Below are 8,030 nucleotides of genomic sequence, written 5' to 3' on the forward strand. Positions count from 1 at the left end.
GCGAGATAGTCTAGGAACGGTTGCCACCGCCTGTAGAACCCCTGCGCAGACCCTCTCAAGGCGAACTTAATCCTCTCCAACTTTATGAACCCAGCCATATCATTTATCCAGGCCTCCAGGCTGCGGGGCTTCGCCTCCTTCCACATTAGCAAGATCCTTCGCCGGGCTACTAGGGACGCAAAGGCCAGAATGCCGGCTTCTTTCGCCTCCTGCACTCCCGGTTCGTCCACTACTCCAAATATTGCTAGCCCCCAGCTTGGCTTGACCTGGACTTTCACCACCGGAGATATTGCTCCCGCCACTCCTCTCCAGAACCCCTCCAGTGCCGGGCATGACTAAAACATATGGACATGGTTCACCGGGCTCCCTGAGCATCTTCCACATCTGTCCTCCACCCCAAAGAACCTACCCCCGTCCCAACCACCTCTTCTGTGTCCCATTCCCTTTCGGCCAGTGCAGCAGCAACCCTTTCCCCCCCCCCACCCTTTCCGCCCTCCCCTCCCCCCCGCTAGACCCCTGTCTAGTTTTTTGCTCCCCCCATGTCACTCCCGTAAGTCAGCTGATGCCTGCTGACCCCGGCTTCCCCCGCCGTCCCATTGACCTCCCCGCGTGGGAGTCTCCCAATCCATATGCATTCCTTCGTTCCCCTTCCCGCCTTTCTTCCCGCGCGCGGGAAAACACCCTGCGCTTTCCAAAGCCCGCTCCGCCCCCTCTGGCGCAGCTCCTGTCGCGGCCTTGTCTCTCTCCCCCAGCCCATGTAACATTTCCTGCGCGTGATTGACCCCCTACATACAACAACCATCACACGTCAACCCTCAAACATCCCCCCCACCCTCACAAACCCTCAGTTAGAGTCCAACTTTTCGGCTTGTACAAAGATCCACGCCTCTTCAGGCGTTTCGAAGTAATAGTGTTGGCCCTTGTATGTGACCCACAGTCGCGCTGGCTGCAGCATTCCGAATTTCACTTCTTTCCGGTACAACGCCGCTTTGGCCCGGTTGAAACCCGCTCTCCGCTTTGCAACCTCCGTGCTCCAGTCTGGGTATATTCGGATCTCTGCATTGTCCCACTTACTGCTCCGCTCCTTCTTGGCCCATCTCAGGACCCACTCTCTGTCCGTGAACCGGTGGAACCTCACCACCATCGCCCTTGGCGGCTCATTTGCCTGGGGCTTCTTCGCCAGCACCCGATGTGCCCCGTCCAACTCCAGCGGCCTCGAAGGGGCCTTCGTGCCCATCATCGCTTCGAGCATCGTGCTCGCATATGCCCCGGCATCAGCCCCCTCCACTCCCTCAGGGAGACCCAGGATTCGCAGATTCTTTCTCCTCGACCTGTTCTCCAGGTCTTCGAGTCTTCCCGCCCAACTCTTGTGTAGCGCCTCGTTCTGCTCCACACTCACCGCCAGGCCCACGAGCTCGTCCTCGTTCTGACTGACTCTTTTCTGTACCTCCTGGACCTTAGCTTCATGGGCCTTCTGGGTGATCCCGAGTCCTTCAATTGCCGAAAGCATAGGCGCAAACATCTCCTTGCGCATCTCCTCGCGCTGCTCCTTGAAGCAGCGCTTGATGAACTCCTGCAGCTCCCCTTTGTCCCTGGCCGCTGCCATTTTGTTTTCTTTCCCTCGCTTCTCCCGTTGCTCCAGTGCCGCTCCTTTGGCCGTTACACTTCTGGTCCGTTTCATAGAAGTTGGGGGGGGACCCATGGCCACCACCGGAAGCCTCGTCCCTGCTTCTTCAATGGCCTTGGTAGATCTTTTCACAGTTGTTCCCTCTGCTGCTAGAATTCACCTTTGATAGAGTCAAGTCAGATTGCAGCTTTAAGCTTGCCCTTCCCCCGCCTGCATGCTGGAAGAGGCCTTTGTCTATTCCTGCAGCACAAGCCAAATCTTTTACTGTTTCTGCCGGGTGTGGTAGCCAAAAGACATAACATTCCTGGGGGACACTGTCAGGGGAATGCTGCAGTCTTCTTCCCACACCGGGAAATGTCAAACAAATGCCGTGGGGGCCCTGTAAAAGAGCCCAAAAGTCCATTCCAAGCGGGAGCTGCCGAATATGCGACCTAGCTCTGCATAGCCGCAACCGGAAGTCTATATATTTGCCCAATCATAACTTCTTTACTTAAAGTAGATTAATTGTTCTTCTGCCTTAGCTGTTCCATCTAATCATTCATATCTATTGCTATACAGGTAATTTAAGTAATGCATTCTCTTGATATAATAGATGGTTTGTTAAACAAATTAAATAATATTTAATTACTTATTGAGAGTAAACCAGAACATTCAGTGAACAGATATTTGAGATACCTTTAATTTTAATAATTTGTTTATCTTTTTTCCAGCAGTAACTAAAAGAAAACCGAAAAATCTAATTGTTGGTCTTATTGAAGAAGGACTGTACACAAGACCCAATTACAAGACCCCCTGGATCAAGAAACAAGGTGCAGCAAGCTTCCGGTTACTGTTAAGTGGTCAGAAATGTGTCAAAATGAGTCGTTTTCCTCTGCATAGCATCTTGATCGCTCTTTCAGCCCAATAATGGCAAGTCATTTGTTTACTGTCACCAAAAAACATTCCTAAAGGTGTTCCCAAATGTCTATTGGTTCAGGAGTTTCCATTTCAGGAACATGTCTTTTCTCCAAACCCCCAAAAATGTTCTTTACATGCCAATTCTTCTGGAACTATGTTGAATTCATGCTGACAAACCAAGATAGAGGAGAAGAGCTTTTGTTTGGATGAATATCAGCTAATGCACACCAAGCTAAGACAAAGTTGTTGATCAAAACAATTTGTGTTAAGTGTTGTCGGTGTAATTTCATGCCATTTTGGAAATAAGCTCAATGCTTTTCTCCCCAGTACGAAGATTGGCTCCCTTTTGTTTCATGGTTCATTGGAGCTCTGCTACTTCCCTGTATCACATTCTTTTGAATCTGATTTATTCAGTTGTTACAGAGAGTAAAATTTCACTCGCATTCTTAATTCGCAAACAGAAGGACAACAGCTCTGTTTCAATTCAAATTTCTTTCAAACCAAAAGAAAATACCTGCAACATATTAACACTGATGATTGATTTCCTGTTACAAAACAATAGGCCCTGCACAAAGAATATAATTAGGGTTCTGTGAAGCACTTAAATGAATATTTTATATGTATATTTCTGTCAAGTGAATTGAAAATAAAATACAATTTTCTTTTACTTATATCCAATTGTATTCCTTTTTTCGCACAACAATGTTTAGCTGAAAATTGCTGCAACACAAATAATATCTTGAAATGTATTTTGCTATATTACAAATTTACTGCATCTATTGCAGAAATAGTCGTTCTTCCTCACAGCCTGTAGAGAACTGGGGCGAGATTCTCCGACCCCCTGCCGGGTCGGATAATCGCCGGGGGCTGGCGTGAATCCCGCCCCCGCCGGTTGCCGAAGTCTCCACCACCGGATATTCGGCGTAGGCGGGAATCGCGCCGCGCCGGTTAGCGGGCCCCCCTCCGCGATTCTCGGGCCCGGATGGGCCGAAGTCCCGCCGCTAAAATGCCTGTCCCGCCGGCGTAGATTAAACCACCTACCTTATCGGCGAGACAAGGTGGCGCGGGCGGGCTCCGGGGTCCTGGGGGGGCACGGGGCGATCTGCCCACGGGGGGTGCCCCCACGGTGGCCTGGCCCGCGATTGGGGCCCACCGATCCGCGGGTGGGCCTGTGCCGTGGGGGCACTCTTTCCCTTCTGCCTTCGCCACGGTCTCCACCATGGCGGAGGCGGACGAGACTTCTTCCACCGCGCATGCGCGTAAATGCCGTCAGCGGCTGCTGATGCTCCCGCGCATGCGCCGCCCGGAGATGTAATTTCCGCGCCAGCTGGCGGGGCACCAAAGGCCTTTTTCGCCAGCTGGCGGGGTGGAAATTAGTCCGGCGCCGACCTAGCCCCCTTAAGGTTGGGGCTCTGCCCCCAGAGATGCGGAGCATTCCGCACCGTTTTGGACGCCAGTCGGTGGACATCGTGCCGTTTCCGGAGAATTTCGCCCATGGGGTGAAAACTATTTTTGACATGCAACCAAAATAAAGCTTGTGAAAACTATGATAAAAATATAACTTCTTTATTTTTATGTATTTTAATTGCAATTGGGTGAAAACCAGTGATGTGTTGGGTGTTCTGGATCACAAACAGGTCACCAACACTGGAAGTGGTGCAACTCTATTTTATTATAAGGTTAACTATATTAACATACTTGAACTGTGGGTTAATGCAATACCAGCTTTAACTGTTGACCCTTGCCTAGTCCTAACCAGGTGATGCACTCAGCACATGGTGAATGTCTGTATTGCAGGCTGTGAGCTCTGTACTCCGAGCTGGCTGCTACTAGAATCGCGCCCAGGGTTTTCAATATTGCTGCAAAAAGTTGCACGCTGTCGAAGCCTTTCGTCTAGCACTCATCAGGTAAATTCACAAGAATATCAAATTATAAAGTGAACCACAATTTACACTGCACTCACATAAATTCAGTAAATTATTCCTGAGAACTACTGCTAATTAATATTCATGCTTTGCATCCTTCATTTACCCACTTCATTTCATGATGTCTGCTATGTTTTGTTTAATGGCGCACAAAACAGACTATCCTGGTTCCATAGCTAGTAATTCCCAGAACAAGTTGCCAGGCTTAAAGCCTGAGGGATACAACTCCACATCAAGCATGGCTGACCAGGAATCTCTCCTGCTCTTACCATCTGCGTAGAGGGATTTTGCACATTGATACTCAACCTGTTGTCTGGATTAAGCTTCCGGGTGCGGCGATGACCAGCTGAGTCGCACGTTTCGGCAGCTCCTGGTGAAACGGACTTTTGGGCTCTTGATAGGAGCCCCAACGGCAATTTTGACGGCTAAAAACACTGTGTGGTAAACCAGAAGGGAATCCCCCCTGGATACGGATGAAAAAAGGAGGAGAAAGTGGCCGGATTGCAGTGGATCCTTTAGAACAGCGGCAAGGAAGGCAAGCAAAAATCAAGATGGAGTCGGAAGGTGGCAGTTTAACATGGGGCCCTGAACAACAAGAGTTCTTGAAATGCTGTGTGGAAGAGATCAAAAAGGAAATGAAGAAAGAGCTGTTGGCCCCGATATTACAGGCGATCGAAGGGCTAAAGGAGGAACAAAAGACCCAGGAGCGGGAGCTTCGGGTCGTGAAGGCAAAGGCAGCCGAGAATGAGGACGACATACAGGGCCTGGTGGTGAAGACGGAGACGCAGGAGGCACATCAGAAACGATGTGTGGAAAGGTTGGAGGCACTGGAAAACAACGCAAGGAGGAACAACCTGAGGATTCTTGGTCTTCCTGAAGGTGTGGAGGGAGCGGACATCGGGGCATATGTGAGCACGATGCTGCACTCGTTAATGGGAGCGGAGGCCCCGGCGGGTCCGTTGGAGGTGGAGGGAGCATACCGAGTGATGGCGCGAGGACCGAGAGCAGGAGAAATTCCCAGAGCCATAGTGGTGAGATTCCTCCGTTTTAAGGATAGAGAAATGGTCCTTAGATGGGCGAAGAAAACTCGGAGCAGTAAATGGGAGAACACGGTGATCCGCGTTTATCAAGACTGGAGTGCGAAGGTGCCGAGAAGGAGGGCGAGATTTAATCGGGCCAAGGCGGTGCTTCATAAAAAGAAGATAAAATTTGGAATGCTGCAACCGGCAAGACTGTGGGTCACATATCGAGGGAGGCACCACTACTTTGAGACGGCGGATGAAGCGTGGACTTTTATTGTGGAAGAAAAACTGGAATGAGTGGGTTATTAAAAAGAACGTTTGAACAAAGTGGTGGGGCGAATGTGGGGTCAAAGAGGGGGGTTAAAAAGGGGGGAAAGAGGAGTTTTATGTACTAATCCTGCGATGTGGTAACTTTTCTCTCTCCCACAGGTGGTGATGGGGGAGGAGGGGAGGTGGAGGAGATGGGGCGTTGGCCATTGGGGGCGGGGCCAAGGGAGAAGCGCGGGCTTGGTTCCCGCGCTATGATAATCATGGCGGGAATAGAGAAGCAGGAAGGAGGGGGCGTCGCACGGTGCGAGCCGAGGTCACGGGGGGAAGCCGAGGTCGGCCAGAGTTTGCTGACTTCTGGGAGCAACATGGGGGGAGTAATTACGCTAGCGGGGGATCTAGCGGGGGGGGTGGGAGGGGGGAATTACTGGGTTGCTGCTGCTGGGGAGAGGGGGGAGCTGGTATGGGGAGGATGGGCGGGGGGGCACCGCCTGGGGGAGATACAGCTGCGTGGGAACCGGGTGAGGAGCTGGAAAAAGGGGATGGCTAATCGACAAGGGGGGGGGGGGGGGTAGGAAGCCCCCCAACTCGGCTGATCACGTGGAACGTGAGAGGGCTGAACGGGCCGATAAAGAGGGCACGGGTACTCGCACACCTTAAGAAACTTAAGGCAGATGTGGTTATGTTACAGGAAACGCACCTGAAACTGATAGACCAGGTTAGGCTACGCAAAGGATGGGTGGGGCAGGTGTTCCATTCGGGGCTAGATGCGAAAAACAGGGGGGTGGCTATATTAGTGGGGAAGCGGGTAATGTTCGAGGCAAAGACTATAGTGGCGGATAACGGGGGCAGATACGTGATGGTGAGTGGCAAACTACAGGGGGAGACGGTGGTTTTGGTAAACGTATATGCCCCGAACTGGGATGATGCCAATTTTATGAGGCGGATGCTAGGACGCATTCCGGACCTAGAGATGGGAAAGCTGATAATGGGGGGAGATTTTAATACGGTGTTGGAACCAGGGCTGGATAGGTCGAAGTCCAGGACTGGAAGGAGGCCGGCAGCAGCCAAGGTACTTAAAGATTTTATGGAGCAGATGGGAGGTGTAGACCCGTGGAGATTTAGCAGACCTAGGAGTAAGGAGTTCTCGTTTTTCTCCTATGTCCATAAAGTCTACTCGCGAATAGACTTTTTTGTGCTGGGTAGGGCATTGATCCCGAAGGTGAGGGGAACGGAGTATACGGCTATAGCCATTTCGGATCACGCTCCACACTGGGTGGACTTGGAGATAGGGGAGGAAACAGGAGGGCGCCCACCCTGGAGAATGGACATGGAACTAATGGCAGATGAGGGGGTGTGTCTAAGGGTGAGGGGGTGCATTGAAAAGTACTTGGAACTCAATGATAATGGGGAGGTCCAGGTGGGAGTGGTCTGGGAGGCGTTGAAGGCGGTGGTTAGAGGGGAGCTGATATCAATAAGGGCACATAAAGGGAAGCAGGAGAGTAAGGAACGGGAGCGGTTGCTGCAAGAACTTTTGAGGGTGGACAGACAATATGCGGAAGCACCGGAGGAGGGACTGTACAGGGAAAGGCAAAGGCTACATGTAGAATTTGACTTGCTGACTACGGGCACTGCAGAGGCACAATGGAGGAAGGCACAGGGTGTACAGTACGAATATGGGGAGAAGGCGAGCAGGTTGCTGGCACACCAATTGAGGAAAAGGGGAGCAGCGAGGGAAATAGGGGGAGTGAGGGATGAGGAAGGAGAGATTGAGCGGGGAGCGGAGAGAGTGAATGGAGTGTTCAAGACATTTTATAAAAAATTATATGAAGCTCAACCGCCGGATGGGAGGGAGAGAATGATGGGCTTCTTGGATCGGCTGGAATTTCCCAAGGTGGAAGAGCAGGAAAGGGTGGGACTGGGAGCACAGATCGAGGTAGAAGAAGTGGTGAAAGGAATTAGGAGCATGCAGGCGGGAAAGGCCCCAGGACCGGATGGATTCCCAGTCGAATTCTATAGAAAATATGTGGACTTGCTCGCCCCGGTACTGACGAGGACCTTTAATGAGGCAAAGGAAAGGGGACAACTGCCCCCGACTATGTCTGAAGCAACGATATCGCTTCTCTGAAAGAAGGAAAAGGACCCGCTACAATGCGGGTCCTATAGACCTATTTCCCTCCTAAATGTAGATGCCAAGATCCTGGCCAAGGTAATGGCAATGAGAATAGAGGAATGTGTCCCGGGGGTGGTACACGAGGACCAAACTGGGTTTGTGAAGGGGAGACAGCTGAA

At 51.4% G+C, this 8,030-nt stretch overlaps 1 long non-coding RNA gene across 2 annotated transcripts in view; it reads left to right on the plus strand.

Moving 5' to 3' along the window:
- The window catches only part of LOC140384818 (uncharacterized), a 206,830-nt gene extending 203,633 nt beyond the window's left edge, over positions 1-3,197 (plus strand). Inside the window, exon 4 of one of the 2 annotated variants that reach the window (XR_011933147.1) lies at positions 2,338-3,197. This is a non-coding gene — a long non-coding RNA (uncharacterized lncRNA). The remainder of the gene's footprint in view (positions 1-2,337) is intronic. The other variant, XR_011933148.1, reaches the window with a different exon arrangement.
- The last annotated feature ends 4,833 nt before the right edge of the window (positions 3,198-8,030 follow it).

The sequence above is a fragment of the Scyliorhinus torazame genome, chromosome 10 (assembly GCF_047496885.1).
Source record: "Scyliorhinus torazame isolate Kashiwa2021f chromosome 10, sScyTor2.1, whole genome shotgun sequence".
Taxonomy (NCBI): domain Eukaryota; kingdom Metazoa; phylum Chordata; class Chondrichthyes; order Carcharhiniformes; family Scyliorhinidae; genus Scyliorhinus; species Scyliorhinus torazame.